The sequence below is a fragment of the Sciurus carolinensis genome, chromosome 6 (assembly GCF_902686445.1).
Source record: "Sciurus carolinensis chromosome 6, mSciCar1.2, whole genome shotgun sequence".
Taxonomy (NCBI): domain Eukaryota; kingdom Metazoa; phylum Chordata; class Mammalia; order Rodentia; family Sciuridae; genus Sciurus; species Sciurus carolinensis.
In genome coordinates, this window is record NC_062218.1 from 112,304,097 (window position 1) to 112,326,660 (window position 22,564).

General features: G+C 36.3%; 1 protein-coding gene across 4 annotated transcripts in view; it reads right to left on the reverse strand.

Annotated features, from left to right (window-relative positions):
* The window catches only part of Megf10 (multiple EGF like domains 10), a 168,186-nt gene that overhangs the window by 83,814 nt on the left and 61,808 nt on the right, over positions 1-22,564 (reverse strand). The window lies entirely within an intron of this gene.

A 22,564-nucleotide genomic window follows, 5' to 3' on the forward strand; every position in this document is an offset into this window, starting at 1 on the left:
ATGCATCCACCACAAAAAAAAAAGTCACCTTTCTTTGTGAAGACACTGTTCACAACTATGACACAGGAGAACTGCATAGTCTTTATCTGTTGAGGAAAATACTAGACAAATGTCATCCAGGTCTTCAGAAAATATTAAATCTCAACTCTCTTTCAATAGTAACTGTCTCAGCCATGATCTAGCACTTGAAGGCAAGGGGATATCACTGCAAACATGAGTGAATGGTCTGAGAACTGATTTACAAAAGCAGAGTTCAGCTGGATGACAGGAAAAGGATCAAAATACACTGACCTTATCTTCCATCGTAGTCCCTCTCATATTGGTTAGACACTTTCCAAAATATCTGAGTATATGAGCAATTGTGAGAGCAACTTGGAAGAATTTGGGGTTCAGATAGTTCAAAATGTTATTTAAGGATGGGGTAAAGCTCTGTGCTCTAGATGTGTTTCATTAATGTATGTCTTATTAAAAAGGAAAACAGGTTTCCTGCCCAAATACAAAGTACCGATAAGGAAAAGAAACCTCATCTTAGTTCCACAAACTAGTAACTTTCTTGTGGATGGAGAACCCTTCAGGAATTGTTCTCCCTATTTTTCTTCCTAGAAAAAAATAAAAATAAAAATAAAAAAATTTTCAAATTGCTTTTTTTCTCGATATAATAGGAAAAATATTTCCATGTCATGATATATTCTTTTATACATTTTATTCACTAGTGTATATATAGTATACATATAGTGTGTATTGTATACACATAAAATATGTATATATAAAAAATATATATAGCAATACATACATAGCTATATCTACAATGATCACTTCTAAAATCTTGATCTTTGACATGAAGAGATCCAAAGGAAAGGCAAAAAAAAAAGGCGGGGGAGGGGAGGGAGGTCTCAAGAAAATAGAAGGGAAACCAATAGAGTAGAGGAAGGGGATTGAGAGGGAGGAAGAGAAGGAGGACATGGGAAAGTACTGGGGAATGAAATCTGCCAAATTCCACTATGTCCATGTACAGATATGCCACAATGAACCACATGTGCATGTGTGAGTGTGTGTGTGTATGTGTGAGTGTGTGTACACATGTGAGTGGGGAGTGAGGAGGGGAGGGACAGGGGAAGTACTGGGGAATGAGATTACTCAAATTTTGTTTTGTGCTTGTATGAATATGGCATAATGGACTGACAAAAAAAAAGAAAGAAAAGAAAAGAAAACAGTGCCATCCAAATCTTCAAAGTTCAAATCTTTGTGTCTGTTTAATAGTGTAGTTCTCTATAATTAATCTTTTACTAAGGGAATTTTATAAAGTTAATCTTCACGATAAATTTATATTGGTAAAATTTTCCTTTATTTGTGTTTACATCTTGGAAATTCATATAAGATATCATCACCACAAAATTAATTCTAGCGCTTGAAAATCTGAAAATCTCTGGGTTCCCACAAAGCTGGATTTGATAGGAACCACCCAGTTTCACATGTATTGGGGAAGGGACTGGCTATGAAAGGAAGATGTTCCACACATTCTATAGACTGGCCTCAATTTCTGCTCTCCCTTTCTTTTCCAGTCTTTCATTTTTTTTCTTTCTTTATCCTCTTTTTCATTTTCTACTCTTATCTTTCTCTCTCCACCAACTATTTCTTTGATCTGCATAGTTACCATGAGGCTTCAGATTAAAATTTGATTTCCATTGTAGTTGTGTTGGGTCTTAACCCCAGGGTGACCCCAAATGATTTCCCTTATACCACATGAAAGGTAAGATTGGTTTAAAAAGTAAGGGTAAGAATTAGTAAGAAAGATTGAACAAGAATGCCTAGCTAGCACTTCTGCTCCAGTTTCAAGATAACCTTTATTAAAATGGGTAAATAAATGTATAATTAAGCATATGTTCTAGAGAGCTAGGAATCAGAATTGCATATGCTTGGATCTCAATCCATTGTTTTTTGTTGTTCTTATTGTTTTAATTCTGAAAAAGGATAATAAGTATATTTTTATATACAGAATTAAAGGGGACCTGCTTTGAAATGCTTTTAGATTGTTGGATAATTATATAAAAGTTCTTATGTTCCTCAAAAGTGCAAATTTGGTGTTTTTATGAAAGGAATTTGAAGGAAGTTCAGTTATGTACAATAAATGAAAAAAATGCTGATATTTTAAAAATACAGACTATTTTTATAAGAACCTGGGTTATTTTTATAAAAATCTGGACTAACAATTGGGCAAAATCTGAAACACAATGTGTGTGGGTCATTAGCAGAAAACAAATTTGCTGAAAGTTACTTAGGAATTGGAAGGGGGAATTTGCTTTCCTAGTGATTTTCTTTTTCTCAGCTAAAGCTCAAGTAAATGGAATCACTTTTGAGAATTGAATCCTGTAGTCAAATAATGGCCTAAATGGTGGGAAAGACTGTTGGAATGCACTCTAAAAGAAAAGAACACAAAATTCTACTTCTGTGATATAGCAGCTTCATGCGGTTTTAGATTCTGTCATTCAAGTGCCATCTCTGCCCCCTATTCTTTTTCTATCATCTCTGGATTGTCTATATCCACAATAGCCCTTACCAAGTACCCAAAAAATGGTCGGAAGAAAAGGGAAACAAGAAGGAGAAGAGAGCCATGGAACTCGATGTTCTCTGATGTCACAACTCACCAAGCTACAGAAACACTGTGAAATATACAATAACCCTGAACACCTCTGGAACTCAGCCGAGTTAGATCCCACCCCAGTTTCATCTTTACTTCCTTATTCAGTTTTAGATGCCACCTATTCTAGGTGCTGAGCTTCCAACAGACTCCACATGGAAAATCAAGGCAGGCTACAGACACAAAGTCATGTGACATACCAAAAGGGGACTAGGAAAAAACACAGGAAACAGATGTCCACCTCAGCAAATGTTCAATAGCTTGGCTGTCAAGCATAGATACAAAAGACCCATCATAATTGTGATCTTCCCATGCCTGGGAGATTCTTTATGCATGCCCTTCCTTTCTTTTTTATTTTTAAAGATGTTCTATACAATACAATTTCTTTTTCTTACTTCTCTTTAAGAAAATCACTAAATATTTTATAGTAAGTTTTCAATGACTTTTTTGTTTTTGAGGCCAGATAGAAGCTGAATCTCCACCCACACTTAGTACCCTGCTATAGACACATCAAACTGCAAAGGCAAAAGGTCTCTTCTCCCTCAAGAACTGGGAGGCAACAGGCACTAATGAGAAGAGCAGGCCATGTCTTTGAAGTGAAAGCTGTGGACAGTCTGTCTGCTTGGTGGACAGGTGAGGACTGACATGATGACCCTGGAATCTTCTCTAATTAGGCTCCTGTTTCAGCCTTAGTTCCTAAATCCATCTAAATCCCATTGCCAATGCCATGGACCTCATTGCTTTCACTTGTAAATACTTGGCTTTACTACTGAGAGCCATTAACTGTAGTCATTTGGTTTTTTCCTCTCCCAAATATATTTTTCTTTGGATTTACACCTAGGAATGGAATAAAGGTGAAAGGAGGAGTAAGCAGAATAAAGACTCCTTTATAACCTAAGTATATCTCTAAAGAAAATACATGCCACTGTCCTAAAGGATATGATGTAATAAATTCATTTACATTAATCTGGAAAGTGTTTCTAAGGTTAAAGCATCTCCTGAAAGTCACTATCCAATAGACACAAACCTTCCAACTAATCTATCTTTTCTCATAAGTTCCGTTCACTCTGATGTTATGAATAAAGAATATGAGTCACAAATCTTATTTTATGAATTTATCCTGTGAGTTGCTATAAAAGAACATAAATTTTTAGAGTTAAAGGTGCCTTTACTGAACATCATCCTTGTATTTTTCAGACTGGGAAAGTGAAATAATTTTCTCAATATTTGTAGCTGGTGTTTAAAAAAGAAGTAGGATTAAACCTGGATCTCTGATTCCCAGGAGTCCAAAACCTGATGATGGTTTTAATGGTAGTGGGAGCGGGGCAGGGGTAAAAAGATGGTAGAGGGTGTGCTGGACCAGCTACTAAAACAGGTATACCACATGGCTAAGGGCCAGGAGTCAGAAGGTTCAAAGGAGAAAGAGTGAGAAAGCAAAGAAAGTTGACTCCCAAGGTAAACTTCATCGCCTACCACTTTTGTTAGAGGTCAGTCAGGTGCAAAGTCTTTACATAATCTCATTGCTACTATAAGGTTCAGCACAGATGGGAATCATTTTGTTTTCATATTTCCAAACATAATATTACAGCCTACACTATTGTGTTTGGATGCGAATTCTCTTTATTCCGCTTAATATTTACTGATGTACCAGGCACATTGCTTAGCGCTGCTGTGGATGAAAAGATGGCAATGTAGGAACTCTTAGTCTGCAGAGGAAATCAAATGTAGGACCACCAAATCCATCAAACACAGACAGAATGCAGGGGTAATAACAGAGATATGAGCAAAATAATGTGGGAATATAGTGAATGATTCCACCGGTATGAAATGGCCAAATAGGCAACTCTATATAGACAGAAAATGTATTAGTTGGTTATCTAGGGTTTGGTAAATGAGGAAAAAGTGGAATAATAGCTGATGGGTACAGGGGTTTTTGGTTTCAGTTTTATATGATGAAAATGTTTAAAAACTGATCATGCAATGATTGCACAACTCTGTGAATACACTAAAATCCACTAAACGGTGTAATTTAAATTGTTCAGGTGCAAGATGTGTCAATTATATATTTTTTAATTGTCATAAAAATACTGTGGGAGTTGATGGAAGGGAATAATTAGTTCCAATTGGGATGAGATCGAGGAGGATCACATGAAAGAGAACATGTGAGCTGAGAAAGTGCACGCCTTTATAACAAAGTTTCAGGGAAGAGTGGCCTGCTTCACACTTCATCCTCCAGTACCCTTCCAAAGTTGCATAACATTGCTTAGGGTCAGGGCTCCTACCTCTTGGCTACTAGTGGTTGATTGTATGCAGATGAAGAATCAGTGATGGAGAGAGGAAGAGAACACTAGAAGTCTAGACTTTTACATGTAGTAAAAGTAATGAAAAAATTCTATATCTAGAATCCCTTTTCTGTCCATTCCTTATAAGGCTTCTATGTCTCTTAAGGACAAATACAAAGGACTCATATTAGCTGTGTCTTTGGCAGACATTGCTAATTGTCCATCCAATGTTCCCTCTATCCTTATTAACAGATTACCACTTTTACCAGCGATGACAATGTGACCAGCAATGAACTACATTTCTTGGCTCTCTTTTTAGACTGAAGTGTCCACGTGGAAAACGGTGGAGGATAAAAGATTCAGTTGGTAATTCCAGTTCCCCTACTTTTCCCCCTTTCTGATGCCTGGTATATGGGCAAATAGCTGAATTTAAAAATGCATCAGATGACCCTTAGAAAAGGAACAAGAGAACCATGGAACTCTTTACCTTGAATTCTTTCCATGAATGAATGAATGCCATAAACAACCCACTTCCAGACTTCTCCTTACATGAAGATAATAAACCCTAGTGTGTAGAGATTTCTGTTTTGGATATCTATTTCTTGTAGCCAAACATAATTCCTAACTTATACACTGCTCCTTTGGGAGATCTTTCAGGAGAATCCATTACTAAACTAAATAAGCACCTATACTAGAGAATGAATTGAAGACCCATCTCTCTGAGGAGAAGATACAAGAATTCAGAACTTCTACCAAACCTTTGCAGAAAAAGTGTCAAAACCTAAGTCCAAGTGGGATTGATGAAAAATGAGAGAAGAATTAAAAATCCTACTATTAGACATGTATCCTATCTTTTCCCTGAAACACCATTTGACCCAAATTACAATGTGAGAAGAGTTAAATAAGCATACTATAAACCCTAAAACAATGACAGAAACAACAAAACTAAGTTACAGCTAATAAACCAACAAAGATAAATAGAATCATAAATAATATTCAACTTAAAAGAAGTTATAAAAAAGAAAAATGAGGACAAAATACAGATGGAAAAGCAGAAAACAAACTTAACTACATCGATAACAACATTAATTGTAAATGGCCTAAACACCTCACTTAAAGAAAAGAGATTATCATATTGGAATTTTTTAAAAATCATGATTCAAGATATGCTACTTATAAAAAGTATGCTTTAGATATAAAAACACAAACAAGTTAAATGTAAAATGATTTAAAAAGATATATCATACTAACACTAACCAAAAAGCTGGAGTAGTTAAATTAGTATCAAAGAAAATTTTTAGAATAAAGACTATTATCAGAGAGAATGCAAGCTACTTCATAATTATAAAATGTTTAATTCATCAAAATAAGATAATAAACCTAAGCATTTGTCCATCTAGTAACATACTTTTGAAAACTTCAATTAGAAATAGACAAAATTAAACTGGGAAACCTATAACTAGTCACAGTAATTGATAAAACAACTAGACAGAAAATCAAAAAAGATATATTAGATTTGCACATAACTATCACTTCACCCAATGACAGCAAAATACATATTCTTTTCAAGTACATAGAGAACATTTACCTGGTTATATCATATTCTGAGGAATAAAACAAGTCTCAATAAATATTTTAAAAATTAAGGCATAAAAATGCTTTCTGATCACAATGTAATCTAGAAATCAATAACAGATATCTGAGAAATCCCTGAAATATCTGAAAACTAAACAACAAGCTTCTAAGTAACTCATAAGTCACTGAAGAAATCAAAAAGGAAATGAGAACATATTTTGAAGTGAATGAATATGAAATCACATGTCAAAATTTGTGAAATACTAACAAAGCAGCACTTGGGGAAATTTTTAAAGAATTAAATGCCTACATCACGAAAAAAGAAAGTTATCAAATTAATTATTGGTTTTATATGATGAAAATTTTAAAAACTGATCATGCAATGATTGTACAACTCTGTGAATACACTAAAACCAATTAAATGGTATAATTTAAATTGTTCAGGTGCAAGATATATCAATTATATTTACTTTAAGAAACTAGAAAATGAAGACCAAGCTAAACACAAATGAAGGGTTTATTTCTTTAGGAAGAAAGAAATTTATAAAAATCACAGCAGAAATGGATGAAATTTAAAAAAGAGGCAGAAAAAAATTTATAAAATCAAAATCTGATACTTGAATATCAGTAAAATGGATTGACTTCCAGACAGACTTATCAGTTAAAAAAAGAGAAAATACATATACTATCAATATCAGAAATGAGAGAAGTGGTATCATTATAGAATCTACAGATATTAAAAGACAATAAAGGGATGTTATTAGCACTTTTGTGCCAATAGATTTGATAACCTAGATGAAATGGAGAAACTACAAAAGTTTACTGTAGTGAAAATAAATAATATGAATGAATTTATATATCTTAAAATAATTAAACTATAGTTGAAAACCTTCCCATAAAGAAAACCCAAGTTCCAGATGGCTTTAATGGTGAAGTTTACCAAACATTAAAAAAGAAATAATACCCATACTACAAAACTTCTTTTATAAAATTGCAGAAGAGGGAATATTTCTCAACTAGCAAAAACAAAGGCATTTACAGTTAAAGAAAACTACAAACAAATGTGAAAATTCTCTGCAAATTAGGAACAGAAGGGAGTTTCCTCAACCTGACAAAGGACAAATACAAAAAACTTTCTACTAATATTATACACAGGGATAAAAGAATGAATGCTTTCCCCTAAGATTAGGGAAAAAAAGACAAAAATATCTGCTCTTATAGTATTCAATACTAGACTGAAGAATTCAGCAAGCATAATAAGGCAAGAAAAAGAAATAAAAGTTAGCCACATTGAGAAGGAAGAAGTAATTTCCTTCTTAATTTATAGACTATGTAAATATCTGTGTTTATTAAGAAAATCTGATGGAATCAACAAAAGTACTGAGAATAACTAGAGAATTTTAACAAGGTTGCAAATAAAAATTAATATATAAAAACTTACATTCTTTATGCTAGCAATAAATCATCAAAAAATGAACTTTTAAAAGCATTCATAATAACATCAAATATATGCAATACTTAGGGATGAACCTAACCAAAGACATGAAAGATCTGCACATTAAAAAACAACAACAGCACTGTGAAAAATTAAAGAATAAAACAAAATTATCAATCAATTTGGCCTATTTGATATTTATAGAAAACTCCACCCAACAGCAGACTATGCATATTATCTTAAATAGTGAGGTAGACCTTGCTTATTAGTCAGATGACTCGATATTATTAAGATAACAATTTTTCCCCAAATAGATCTATAGATTGAAAATAATACCAACCAAAATACCAGAAACATTTTTTTTTAGAAACTGACAAACTGATTTTAAGATTCCTATGTAAATGTGAATTAGGGTAGTGAAAATGACTATGGAAAAGGAAAAACCAAAAACAACTGAAGGACAAACATCACCAGATCTAAAGATTTGTTACAAAGCTACCATTATCAAGACAGTGTGATGTTGATATAAATACAGATAAATAAATCAATGGAACAGAATAGGGAATCCAGAAATAAGTCCACACAAATTTAGACAATTGCCTTTTGACAAAAGCACATAGGCAATTCACGGAAGAAAGAAGTCTTTTCAACAATGCTGGGGAAATTGAAAGTACAAATAAACTTGAATACACAATCTATGAGAGATACAAAAATTAACTCAAAGTGAATCAAAGATTTAAATAAAGAACATGAGATTTTTAAAATCTCTAAAACAAAACAGAGCAGAAAACCTTTGTGATCTTGAGTTGACTAAAGAATTCTCACCTATAGCACCAAAAACACAATCTGCAAAAGACTAATAAATTTATTTATCAAAAGACTTTTGCTCTTCAAAAAACACCACTAAGAGAATGAAAATATAAGTGACAGATTGGAGAAAGTATTTTCAAATATATATATAATATATAATAATATATATATGTATATATATATATGATAAAGAACTTGTATCCAGAATATATAAAGAACAATTAAGAAAAAAATGTTAAGTCTGTTAACAAAACAATAAGTAAATGGGCAAAGGATTTGTCCTTTCACTAAAGAAGATACACTAAGGATAAGTAAAGCTCATGAAAAGATGCTCAACATCCTTAGTCACTATAGTGGTACAAATTAAAACCATAGCAAGACATTAACAGATATGTACTTGAATAATGGTAATGAAAAAGATTGTGTATCAAGTGTTGAAAAGGATGCTGAGAAACTTGAACTCTCACACAAGGCTAGTGAAAATGTAAAATGAACAACCACCTTGGAAAAGTTTGGTAGTTTCTTAAAAAACTGATAGACATTTGGGTTGTCTCCAGGTTTTGGCTGTCACAAATAAAGCAGCTCTGAACACCTGTGTTCAAACACTAAGTGATTCAGTCATTCTACCCCAGGTATCACTCAAGAGAAATGAAAACATATGTCCATACAAAGACTTGTATTAAATTTTCAGAACAGTTCTTTTGTAATTATCAAAAATGGGAAACTATTCAAATGTGCAAGCTGTGTGTAGTGGTACACACCTGTAATCCCAGTAACTCTGAAGGATGAAGCAGGAGGATTGCAAGCTCAAGGTTAGCCTCAGCAACTTAGTAAGGCACAAAGCAACTTAGCAAGACCTTGTCTCAAAAATTTTAAAAAGTAATAATAATAAAAAGGGCTGCAGATGTAGCTCAGTGGTAAAGTGCCCCAGTGTTCAATTACCAGCACCCCCCAAAATGTGCATAAATATATGAAAGGATAAATAAATGATGGTATATCCATGATGAACTACTTGGAGATAAAAAGGAATGAACTAATAATGCTCAGGCAGTATGGATGAATCTCAAGGTGACTATGTTGAGTGAAAGAGACAAGGCACAAAAGAGAACATACCATATTATTCAATTTACATAATACACATTAATCTAGAGTGGACAGAAAGCAGATCAATGGTTACCTAAGGAAGATGGGAAAGGGAGGAGTGGACCGAAAGAATTACAAAGAGGTTGTGAGGAAACAGGTTCACTATCGTGACTAAGAGCTCACAGTTGTGTATGTATGTCAATACTTAGCAAGCCGTACACTTTGCTGTGAGCACTTTATTTTATGTAAATTTTATCTCAATGAAACTGCTTGGTTTTTTGTTTTATTTTTTTAGTAACTAGAGTGCAAGTAGAACTTCCAGAGAGGAGCAAAGAGTTCTCTCTGTATAGGAAAATTGTCAGGGAGGGGGGAACCCTAAGCTAACATTAAATGCTGCACACACTGCAATTTCATTAAGAGTCTATGTTGTGGTGGTGTACACTCTTCAAAGACCTATGAGGCACTGACTTGGGACTCTCTTAAGAAATATGTTTGGGGAAATCTAATACTAAAAAAGAAAAAAATCACAATGTGATATCCTACCAAACTTTTCCTCTACAAATTAAATGACTTGTACTAGAAAAAAAAAAAAGTTTGTGTTGAAATAGACTTGTAATGAATCCCACACAACGGGACTGAAATTCCATCTGTGGAGCACATAATCCTATTCATTTATTTGAAAATGGAAAGATTTTTTTGTCTAATTCCACTCTTACGTAGGCATTATCTATTTTGGCCACAACTCTCACACTGGGTCTCTCTGAGTTGAATCAGATTTAAGTAACATAAGTAACATGATCCTAATGAACCACAGCTTCAAAATGGTGACAAGCACTGGAATAGGCTCTAGTTTGCTTAGTAGAAATTACTAACAACTCAGCCTACAACAGGTCTGATGACACAACTGCAAATCAATTCGATTTGAGAAGGATTTAAAAATCGTCCACATACAGCTTAGAAAAGACACCAGAATGAAAGGGCTTAAATTTGGGACAAATTATTCCCTGCTTGGCCTGTCCTATGTGTAAGAAATGCATGAGAATCCTACAGGAAGTACCACAGCAGGCACTTCTGATTTTAGAATGGCATTTCTCTTGGTCTGACCGCTCTCTGTGGAGGCATGGAATTCTTTCAGAAATATCCTTTCCCACAGTATGTTTTCTGCCACATGGCATTTCCCCTGATCTGGTCTACTTCATCTTGCTGGAACTTGTCCCCAGACACTTTGCTCAATACATCCGAATCACATGTTAATAAAAAAGGCCAGCGTTACGGAGAGCTAAGAGGGCAGTGATGTCCCCTTGGAGCTACCATTTTTCCCACTTGGTGTCCTTCCTAACTCTCACCTCTGTGGTGGTCTTTGAACATTTCCTTGTGGACTTCTCCTTTTCTTTCCACTCTCCTTTCATGTCGACACAAGTTTGAGAATAAATGGAGTCTTCCTGCTTCTTAATAATAATAGCTAACATTATTTCTCTCATCCAAAACCTTTGCTTTTCAGTATAGGAAGTTTAAGCCAAATGTATTAGTTAAGCCGTAGATTTTCTCCAAAAAGAAGAGCAAAAGCAGGCCGCAGGGCTGGGGTTGTGGCTCAGTGGTAGAGCGGTAGCCTGGCATGTGTGAGGTACTCTGGGTTCAACCCTCAGCACTACACAAAAATAAACAAATAAAGTTATTGTGTCTATCTATAACTAAAAAAAAATTTTTTTTTAAAAGTAGGCCACAGTGCTTTTGCTACTAGGGTGCCCTACCAAAATCCAGGGAATACAAATTCAAGTGCCTTTAGGAACCAGAGGGATGGATGAATCAGGGAGTACTCAAAGTCAGTGGGACCCAGGAAAACTTACAGAGCTTACTCATTTAAATCCACAGCTGTCCTCAGTCTTCTGTCTAGCGCTGCATGGGACCATCAAAGCCAATGTACCAATGGCCTGATTCCTCCGTGGAACATGAAAGTTTCGAATTTTACAGTAAAATGTGTTAAAATAAAAGACATTGTATGGACCAAGAAAAATATGATCATACATCATAAGCTGGACATGATGGTAAGCACCCATAGTCCCAGCTATTCAGGAGGCTGAGGCAGGAAGATTGTTTAAGCCCAGGAGTTCAAGGTCAGCCTGGGCAACATAGCAAGAACCTGTATCAAAAACAAAGAAAAAATCTAAAACATGTTTATAAGTCAGATCATTTAGATGCTAGTTGGGAAACTGAAACACAGACTTAGTTACTTTACAAAAATATTAGGGAAGTTCCTAAAAGAACAAGTAATAAAGGGCTCTTAAGTTCTTCCAAGGTCATATTTTAAATTTAACTGTCCTTTTTTCTTGATTTTAGTGTTTGACCCTGCCAGATCTGTCATTTATATAGCTATTCTAAATTTGACATCAAAAGTCACTTTATACCATACATATTGACGACTTTATTTCTGATGAATAGTTGGCCATGAAATACCTCTGTTGATAATAGTTCAAAATTTGGAGGTGCAGTCCAGCTGATATTGACCCCATCAGTGAGGAGAAAGTAAAACAGGCACCTCCTCCATGCCACAGCAAAGTAAGGAAGTGTCTGCTATACTCTCTCATGATTTACTACCATCTTCTCTTTTTTGGATTGTTAAAACAGATGATTGTCCTTAGAAGAAATTAAAGAGCCAAGGAAAGAATTTCTAGTGAAATGTAAATTTTTATATTTATAAGTTTATAGAAAGGAAAACTAAATCCCTTAGAGCAATGTTTTGCAAATAAGTAGATTCTGAGGACTGGTTGTTCCATCAGACTCTTAGGAGAAAAGGGGGAGGAAGGAGAGAAGAATTTCATGGTCAAATAAATTTGAGACACGCCTTTGCTGCAGGCATTCTGGGAGCCTTTAACAGGTAAAAGTAATCTCCAAGAACTGAAGTCACGTGGCACTTTACAACCTCACTGAATAATGCAACAGTGAACGCTGCAGGATGAGTATCCCATAGTTCATGCCAGGGACAAGAAACTATAGGCAATGCCCAGGTTCCAGCTTTCTGGGAAACTATGTTCCTCCTGGGATCAGCAAACAGGTTTTATCTGGTGGGGGACACGTTTCCTTTTAAGTCCCTCAGTTCCATGCTAAGCAATAAACTAACTTAGTTATTGTTTTTAAGCTTGCACAGCCATTAGTTTGACTGCAGTATCTTTAAATTAGCTGTAACTGCCTTTGTCACTCCGATGTATCCAGATGATCAGAGAGGCCCACCTCCAGATGATGCCGCCCTCTGCGACCTAAAAAGGAAGTCTCTTTTCATTCTCTAAGCACTCTAGCTGATTTCCCTCAAGGCTTATTTGTAGAATTATTTATCAAGAAAACAAAAATAGTTCTGGACCTTACGATATAACTACAGCTGAGAAAAGAGCAGCATCCGTGTAGCATTGATTCTATCAGCACATCAGCTTCTCACTCCCCTTGGCATCTCTGTGTGTGGCCCAGATGGATGCCCTAGGTTTACCACTGGATTATCTGTAAAAATGCTGGCAGTCGCTATCCCAGACTAAAAAAATGCAAGTCTGTCACCACCTGGTCATGTCAATGCTTTGTGGTGGTTCACTTAGATAAAAATGTGTTTTTTTCCCATTATTTTTAAATTACTTTGCCCTAAAAAGATTGAACCATAGTACAATAAAAATTGCTTCTCAGTTCTGGGCTTTTATATTAGCTATTATCTGTCCCTGCAAGGATATTGCATAAATTATTAAGCCTGTAAAAATTCTACCTGTCCTACAAAGACTGCAATTTCAGGAACTCACTTTCCAGAGATAAAGCAGGATTTTTCATTGTTTCCCTTTGTCCAGTCTTCATGGAACTCTATAGTCAGGCTTGCTTTAGGAAAAAACAGGCAGCAGACTTTATTTCCATCTGATTAAACTGAGGCTATCTTGAAGTCATAGAGGATTTTTTAAATTAAATTCATAGCTTCTATATATAAAATTTTAAGTAGCAAGCAAGTGTTGGCAATCAGTAAAACAACAAAGGTTTTCTGCATTATTTATTAGATCCTATCTTCATTACGAGCAGAGTCTTACAACCCAAACCATAAAAAACATAAGTTTAAGTTTCAGTAGATGTGTGGGAAAATTGGAATTTCTGCCTGGTGCACTTTGTGGACAAAGGGCCCTTCCCTGCGTTTACTGGTAGGTTCCTCTGAACCAAGTCGGACTCCATAGCAACAGAGTGCAGGGTCCCTATGGAAACATGAAAAAATCCACTGCCAGTGGCAGGAAGGGCATCATGGGTAGGTACACTGAGGGACATGCCATCTGATTATTGTCACTTCAGGGTCTCTGGCTGGGCTAACAGGATTGTCTCACTTTTATCTATACTTAAAAGGGTCTGCTTAAAAGAGTCTATACACTCAAGATTTTGGGAATATTTGATAAGATAACAACTTTATTATTAAACAAGCCTGTGAGAATCAAACAAACCCAGAACAGAAGGTCCTGCCTGCCTTGAACTTGAAAGAGAAGGACTTCTCCTTTCCTTCAGCCCTCACCTGGCTCCCTAAATCAATCCACCAGCTTTCCCTTAAACAACCCTCTGCCATAGGCTGAATTTTCATGGCTCAAAACAGGGATCTTGCCTGGCATTCAACAACTCCAAATCTGGGCCCAAAGATTTTTATCAGGAAAAGTCCAAAATGCACAAAGCCTGGATAAAGAGTGAAATGTGTCCTTACATCATCTCCAGGTGGGGAAGAAAGGATCTCAGGGCAGCCTTGCCCGATTGGCCAATTGTTCAAGTGTGCCCATCCTCCTCCTAAACAGACTCCCGCTGTGGCTGATGCCTGTGACTATTGACTTTCCATCCCCAATCAAAATTGTGGGCAACAGTTAGTTTAACAAATATTGGAGCTCACAAAGAGGAAGTTTATTTTTCCTGGGAACATTAGCAGAAGAGTAAATATGACTTCCATTAAATTACAAAGCTAAGTACAATAGGCAAGTGATTTAGGAGCCACAATTCCTATCTCCATGATTCTGGAGGTCCAAAATGCCACAGAATGCCAGACAGTCCTTACAGGGATGACACTCCAGGTATGTGGGGCACTCAGTCACCCACCGCCACTGTGGATCTCTCTGCATCCCTCTGTGCTTCCTCTCTTAACCCAGACATGGCCCCAGAATTCTTTAAACACAATGTTCAGGAAACCACTTCCAAGAGTGGCTCTCCCAAAAAGAAAGGTTGTTTTGTTGTTGTTGTTGTTAATTCCAGTCTAATATAACTTAATATTTCACTATAAAAGAAGAAATAGGGCAAGAGGTATGGGTTATATGGCAAATAGCCTAATGTGTGGCGTATCTATCTCCAAGAAGGAAAGGAAGCCTGGGAAGTGAGTTGCAGGTGTTTGTAAGCCCTCTCCCCAGCATTTGGGTTTAAATTCATTGCTATCTGAACCATGACATTCAAACAAGAGCAGAGTTCATCTGCAGAACAACTTTTCATATAAACACCAACCACAGTTCCAGCTTCTTCTTTGCCTACAGCCAGTTCAGTTTTGCATAAAGTTGGCCAAGTTAATAATCAGCTGTGAATATTTATTCACTGCTCTGGTAATCAATTGTCACACTCCTCTCTGCTAAGAACAGGAAATCATATAGAGTTCAGTGTGTGGGAGTTAAGGCTTCTTATTTACGGTCCCAAAGTTCTCTTAACGAGTGCCAAAGACAGGCCGGGCACTTCCATGGGAACTGATCTTTCACCATTAGAGATAGCCTGCAAGGCAGTAGAGAGGCTGACCCAGTTCCTAAACCTCTTCCCTCAGTCTTCCTTGCAAGCCACATATTCTGAATGCACCATTAGAGTTTTAATTCTGAGTGGCCATTTGACTTCCATTAAATAAAAAATAGGGTAACATGCTTACATCTACCCCAAAGGAAACAATCATCAGAATGGTCCCTTCCTTCACAGCAGCATCCAGCAGGGGAAGACAAGGCCTCTGGGGCAAAGAGAATAGGAGCTGAACTGGAGAAGGGACCCCTGACCATGTCCTTTGTCCATTCATGATTCTGCTACAGGCAGCCCTGCTTACAATGATCTGCTTTGTCTGACATCAGCCAAGACAAGCCAAGGACATCCAAGTGAGAATGTATGGCTGGCTTTGTGTCTGGATTTACCAATCCTTCCCACAGAGGGGTAGTTGCCAACTTCCCACTCCGCTGCTTTTCCTGTGAGCTTTTCCAAGTCCCATGTAACCAAATCTCTGGGCAATCTCCAACTTGGTAAAAGTCAGGTTCCAAAGATGTGTCTGTACCTCCAAGCATATTATAATGTTGTCAGTGATGGTGAGATCCCTAAGCAGCCTCAAAAGCTCATTTACTCCAGGATGCTCCTGAATGAACTACAGGCCTGTGGGGATCACGACTCTCAACTCCTCCCCACGGGTCAGCACAAGTGCATTTCAGTTTGGTCAAGAGCTCCCCTCCTTGCCATGGGATGAGAGCTTACTCCTCTCCCCTTGGTGCTTGTGGTTGGGGACAGCGAAAGATGATGAGACCTCTCTGGCTCCCAAGTTTCCCTGGGCCTGCAAACAGTTGAAATCTTGGGAAAGGAGGCCCCGTGGAACTTGGAAAGAAGGAGAGAATGCTCACCCCTGATGTTGCTGAGGGTAAGGGGTTTGGCTTGGACCTGCTGGTTTGGACCCTGGGGCATCTGTAAATCAAGTCTCAGTCTTGAACTATCTCTTTTCCAGCCCTGACACAGGGTTTTTGCTTTTGTTTTCCTTTTGCACTCTCACCTGTTGTTTCTCCTTAAGCCTTTCTGTGGCTTTCTAAAGGACAAGTAGTTTCCTTTTTTCCTCCTGCCCTGCTCCTATCTTTAAGCCAAATACAAATGGCTAATAAACAAATTTTTAAAGAGGAACAGCATCACTAGTAATTAAAGGAATTCAAAATAAAACAAGATACTATTTTTCTCACCCAAGAAGTTGGAAGCAATAATACCCAGTGCTGACAGGGATGTGGGGAAACGGGTGCCTTCTGCAGGGGTAGGTAAATTGCTACAACCTATCTGGACAGCAATTTAGGAATTTGTATCAAAACACATTAATATGTGGCTAGGGTTGTTCTTGTCTCCCAACATCCAATATCCCCTTCCCACAGAAATATGTTATACAGATGCTCTTGCATGTGACTAAGTTCTGGTCATGTGATATAAGAGGAAACAGCATGTGATCACTTCTAGGAACCTTCCTTAGCTGGAATTGCCACTTGCTTCCTTCTCCCACCTCTTCCATCTGCTACTTGGGACCTAGATTGAAGCGTGAAGGTCAATACTGGTATATGAAAATAAAGACCTAGAGATGGTGTAACAGATAATTTAGAAACTGCCCATGTCCTTGGCTCACCCACCTCTGGGCACCTATATCAAATCTAATCCTATGTCATTCAGTGTGCACATTCTTTGCTGTGGTTTGGTCCTCCCACTAATTTGGTTTTGGTTAATGTGTCCCCCCAAAAAGGGGTCATATATTGGAGGCATGGTCCCCAGGACAATGGTGTTAGGAAGTGGTATAAGCCTTTAAGAAATGGGGTCTAATGCGAGGTTTTAGATTGGTGGTAGTATGCTCTTGAAAGGAGTTGAGGTAAGTTCTCCTGGGACCCTGGCTAGTTCTCATAAAAGGGTAGTTATAAAAGCCTGAGCCTGGCCCTACCCAATCTCTCTGGCTTCCTGTCTGATGATGTGATCTCTTATTCCCAACTCATACTCCCACCATCATGTGATGCAAGTTAGAGCTGAGCCAATACCAGTGATAGCTGTGCCCATAAATCACTGGAACTGTGAGTTAAATGAACCTCTATTCTTTATAAAGTTAGACTGCCTCAGGTATTTCATTATTGTAACACAAAACAGACTACTATACCCTTGTCCCAGAAGTTCTACTTAAAATAATATATCTTGTGAATCACTCATATGTGCAAAGAGATATATGAAATGATGCTCACTGTAACCACTAAACTGTTTAAGTGACTAACATTAAGATACATCGACATAGTAATATTCAGCCACAAAATGATTAATTTATTAGTCCTGTAAATTAAGAATTAGTTTATCAGATATAATTTGTTTATAAGGAAATACATTCATAATATAAGGACAAATGAATTAAATAGTTTGCCAAAAAAAGTAAGTATGTATGACACAAATCTACAAATTTGTCTTGGATTTAAAGAAATGGAAAAATAATCTATAATGCTATACACCAAAATGACAAGACGATGAGTTAATTATTTTTCCCATCTGTTTTCCATTTTTTTTACATGGACCAAACAAAAAGAAAAAAAAAATGGTTTCCCTGTGAAAATTATTTTAAGAAATTTTTTAAAAGATACAAGTTCCTGTCTTTTTAAAAGTGGACTAGGTATTTTATTTCTAATAAACAAAGTGACACAGTTGAGAGGAAGGGGTCAGAGGGTCTTTCCCTTCCTTCTGTGGTCTGTTTCACTCTTTCCTTCAGTATAGACTGAGCCCTGAAGAACAGCAACAGTGATCTGCTCATTCTTCAGCCTCTGATGTACCTTCTGCTTGGAAAGAGAGGGGAGATAAGAAAGGGACAGAACTGGAAGAGGGAGAAGGGGGCCTGAGGATAGGAGGAAAGAAGGGAGAAAGGAGAGAGAATGAGGAAGGAAGGATGAAGGAAGAAAACCCGAAAGGGACGTGAGGCAAGAGGGAGGACAGAACAGATGCCACAGATTTTGGAACACACTACATTTAGGCCTCTTTGTGCCTCGCCTCTTTTCATGATAGGAACACAATCAAAATTCTAAATTAGACAACTCTGTGGAATCTTGGGCAAAATGCGGAATGAGGACAATGAGAAGATAAGATATGACTGATATTCAAAGAGGAAATTAATACCCTGCAGAAAGAGCCACACAGTTGCAACTCTCGTAACTTCAGACGATAAGTGGGATGAGCCAAAAGGCAAGATGGAAAGGGCAGAAGACGCGATGACCTGAGAGGTTGTGATTTCACTTCCAAAATAACTGAGATTTGCAAAGTGCAATGGATATTATTTAACATTTACAAGAGAAATGTGATCATAAAAGGTAAGAATTATATGAAAAGAATACATGACTATCGGCTATCACGGTAGCTAGGCAAAAAAAAAAAAAAGTACATTTAAATATTTTAACAAGCAAAGATGCAAAAGTCAATCAACTAAGGTAGCCAATTGGGTTGAGCATTCTTACCAAACTTGAAACATACTAAGAAATAACGTCTTCAATCTAAGGAATACAAGATAGACCATCTGGAATAGATGGGCTCTGAATGCAGACAGTAATCAAGGACACATTCTTTAAGAACTCAGCAACAATACAAAGGAATATCATACAGCCTTAAGAAAGCAGGAAATACTGACACATGCAACAATATGGATGAACTTCAAGGGCTTTATGCTGAGTGAAATATGCCAGTCACCAAAGGATAATACCATATGATACTCATGAAGTATTTAAAATGTCAGATTCATAGAAAGTAGAAAGGGTAGATGCCAACAGCTGGGGGAAGAGAGGGAGGAAGAATTAAATGGGTACAGAATTTCAGTTTTGCAAGATTGAAAAAGTTCCAGAGATCTGTTGCACAACAATGTGAATACAGTACCACTACTAGATTGTACACTTAGGATGATTAAGATGGTAAGTTTAATGTCATTTTTTACTATTACAATACATTGTAATTGTAATTACATTACAATAAAAATAAGTATCAAGAAAAAGTCAACAAGTACAAAGGAGATTGCCAAAATTATTTTAGAAAACATAAGATGGCATAATTATTTATTTGCTTAAAGGATAACTATCTTTTAACCTTGTTAAGATTTTGAATTAAGTACATAAATGTACTTAAATACAAAATTGAAATCTATAGTGTTCAGTTTTACTTTGAAGAAAATATTTGTAATATTTAAGAACATGAGTCTATAGAATAAAAGATCAGTCTTCTAATTTCAGTTTTTAAACCCATGGTAAAATAACTGATGTAGAATGCTGTTTTAGAGTTGAATCTTACCAATACAATATTAAAACATTTAAAAGAAACTAAGATTTCATCTTATTTACAATTAAGCTTATACGATTTATAAAAATTCATTTAAATACACAGGAAGTTCTGTCAGCTTGGAAGTTTAGTTAATTAAAATGAAAATCAAACTTATTAAATGTGTAAGTTCTATTTTTAAAACTTCAAGGTGTTTAACTTTGTAAAGCAGTAGTCAAAGGCCTCAATGTTTCACTAAAATTTGTTAGACTGATGGATGAAACATCTGAAAGCTGAATTTTGCATAAAAAGCAACTAGATTTTTGGATGTATAATGATAAAAGGTCAAATATTAATTACAAATTCAAAATGAATCTCTAGGTAGGTTTTCCTATTTGCACATACTCTTGTACACAGGCACATCAGCACGCGTGCACACATACACACACACACACACACACACACACACACACACAGAGGCACCACATACTAAACATTTAACAAATATTAAATAGACATTAGAAAACCTGAATGATCTGGCTTATTGTACCAAGAAGTCATTGCCTTTATAGGGTGAGGCAAAATTTTTAAAAGTATTTCTGATATAAAAACTAATTCCACGTTTAAACTTGATTGCACTTCAAATTTAAAATGGTTTTGTGTATTACAGATCTAGAATTTAAAAAACGGGCTTTTTTACTTCAAGAACACTCTGTTCAGAGAAAAAGCAAATGAATATACATTTTGTATGACTAGAAAGGAACAGATTATATTAATTATTTCTAATCACAGTAATCACAAACACATGGAAATTAATTAATCGAGATGCACTGTTCAAGTTTTGGTAAGTCAGCTTGATATTCATGTTAAGAATTGATGTGAAGTTGGGCACAGTAGCACATGCCTGTAATTTGGGCTTGGGAGGTTGAGGCAAGAGAATCACAAGTTCCAGGTCAGCCTGTGCAACTTAGTGACACCCTGTCTCAAAATAAAATAAAATAGGACTGGGATGTAGCTCAGTGGTAGATTACTTGCCTAGCAAGTGCAAGGCCCTGGATTCAATCCAGTACTGAAAATAATAATAATAATAAATAAATAAATAAATGTCATAAATTATTTAATTTCATGAAAATCTTAGAGTTACAGTAGAATAATTCCAGAGTATTTTTAACTGAAATCCAAACACTTATTAAAACCAAATCAAGAACCCTCACTTTCAGTTAGTGATACTGTACATGCACGTCTCTCACACTGTTCAAAGCACTTTCATGTCTAATTTGATCCTAACAGCAAGCCCATGTGACTAATAGCTATTAAAACACATCTTACACATAAGAATGTAATGTTCATCAAAGTTAAATCTAGTGTTCAAGAATACTGTATATATAGGGTAGCTTTGGGATTTGTTCTATGGTTAATTTTCCTGTTTCTTCCATTCTATGTTGAGAATCTGGACAGTTTCTTCTAGGAAGCCAGAAAGATGAGGTGATAAATGTAACAGTTTTTCTTGGAAAACTATATGTGACCATGCATATGATACTTAGGGTGCCTGTATGTACATTTATAGTCAGATGATGGTATATGGGAAGAGGAGAACAGCACCCAGAGGCTTCTCAACCACAAACTTTTAAACTATCATACTTCTAACTTCCCTATCTCCTAAACTGTAGCTCTATATATTCATTAGGATCTACGTATGCAACAAAAAGTATTGGTTAACTCTCAGTCATCTCATGAAGAACAACAGAAAATAGCCATGTATATGACATATTTATTATAAAACTGATTTATGTTAATAAAAATATGCTGAAATGTGTCTGAGTCAACATTTATTTAGGTACCTGAGACTTTAATCAGTAGCACTTTTCTATGAAGTAATTTCTGTGACATTAAAAACCACATATATACACACCAATGCATGTATATGAAAACACACATGTATGTATGTACACATACACATATTCATTAAAACCATTTCTTCATTAATACTTAACATTCTCCAAATCAAAAATAAATAAAACACATCCATAATGTTTCTTAACACATATTTGGCAAGAGTACTAATCAAGGATGAACAAAGTTAAGAGTTTAATTAAATGTATTACCAGAGTAAAATCTCCTTAAGGAATCACAGATTTCTTCATGTCCTAGTAATATTTTCTTTATAAAAACTTTTCCGACCCATTCTCTTTTTCAAGCAGACTCTTAGAAAAGGCTTCTTGCCTTGCCGTTCACCACTCTCTCTTTTTTTCTTTTTTTTTTTTTTTTTGGTTCTTCGTGCCTGATGACAGGCATTCATCTGTGGGACAAAAAGCCTGTTCCTCAAAGTGTGCTCCATGGACCAGCAGCTTATACAAGCCTGAGAATTCAGGGGAAATACATGCATCTGGGCCCCAGCCAAGACCTACAGAATCAGAACCTGAATTTTAACAGCCCCAGATACTCCGCCTGCACATTCCAGGCAGAAGCAGAGCCAGTCCCTTCATTGTGTTCCATACATAAGAAAGCTAGGGTTTTCTCGAAGAAACCCCACAGTGGATGAAATGAACTGCCTCTTCAGTGGGCACCAGCTGCCAGTTGTATGTGAACATGCAAAGACAGTCACATCCTGAGGCGGTTTCCATGTGAGTCCACACAAAGGACTCACCCAGGGCACCCCAGCCATGAAAGTGTGAGTGAAGAATTTTCAATATCTTTCTGAGCTACCCTTCTTCAGTTCCCCTGCTAGATTTCTGGAAG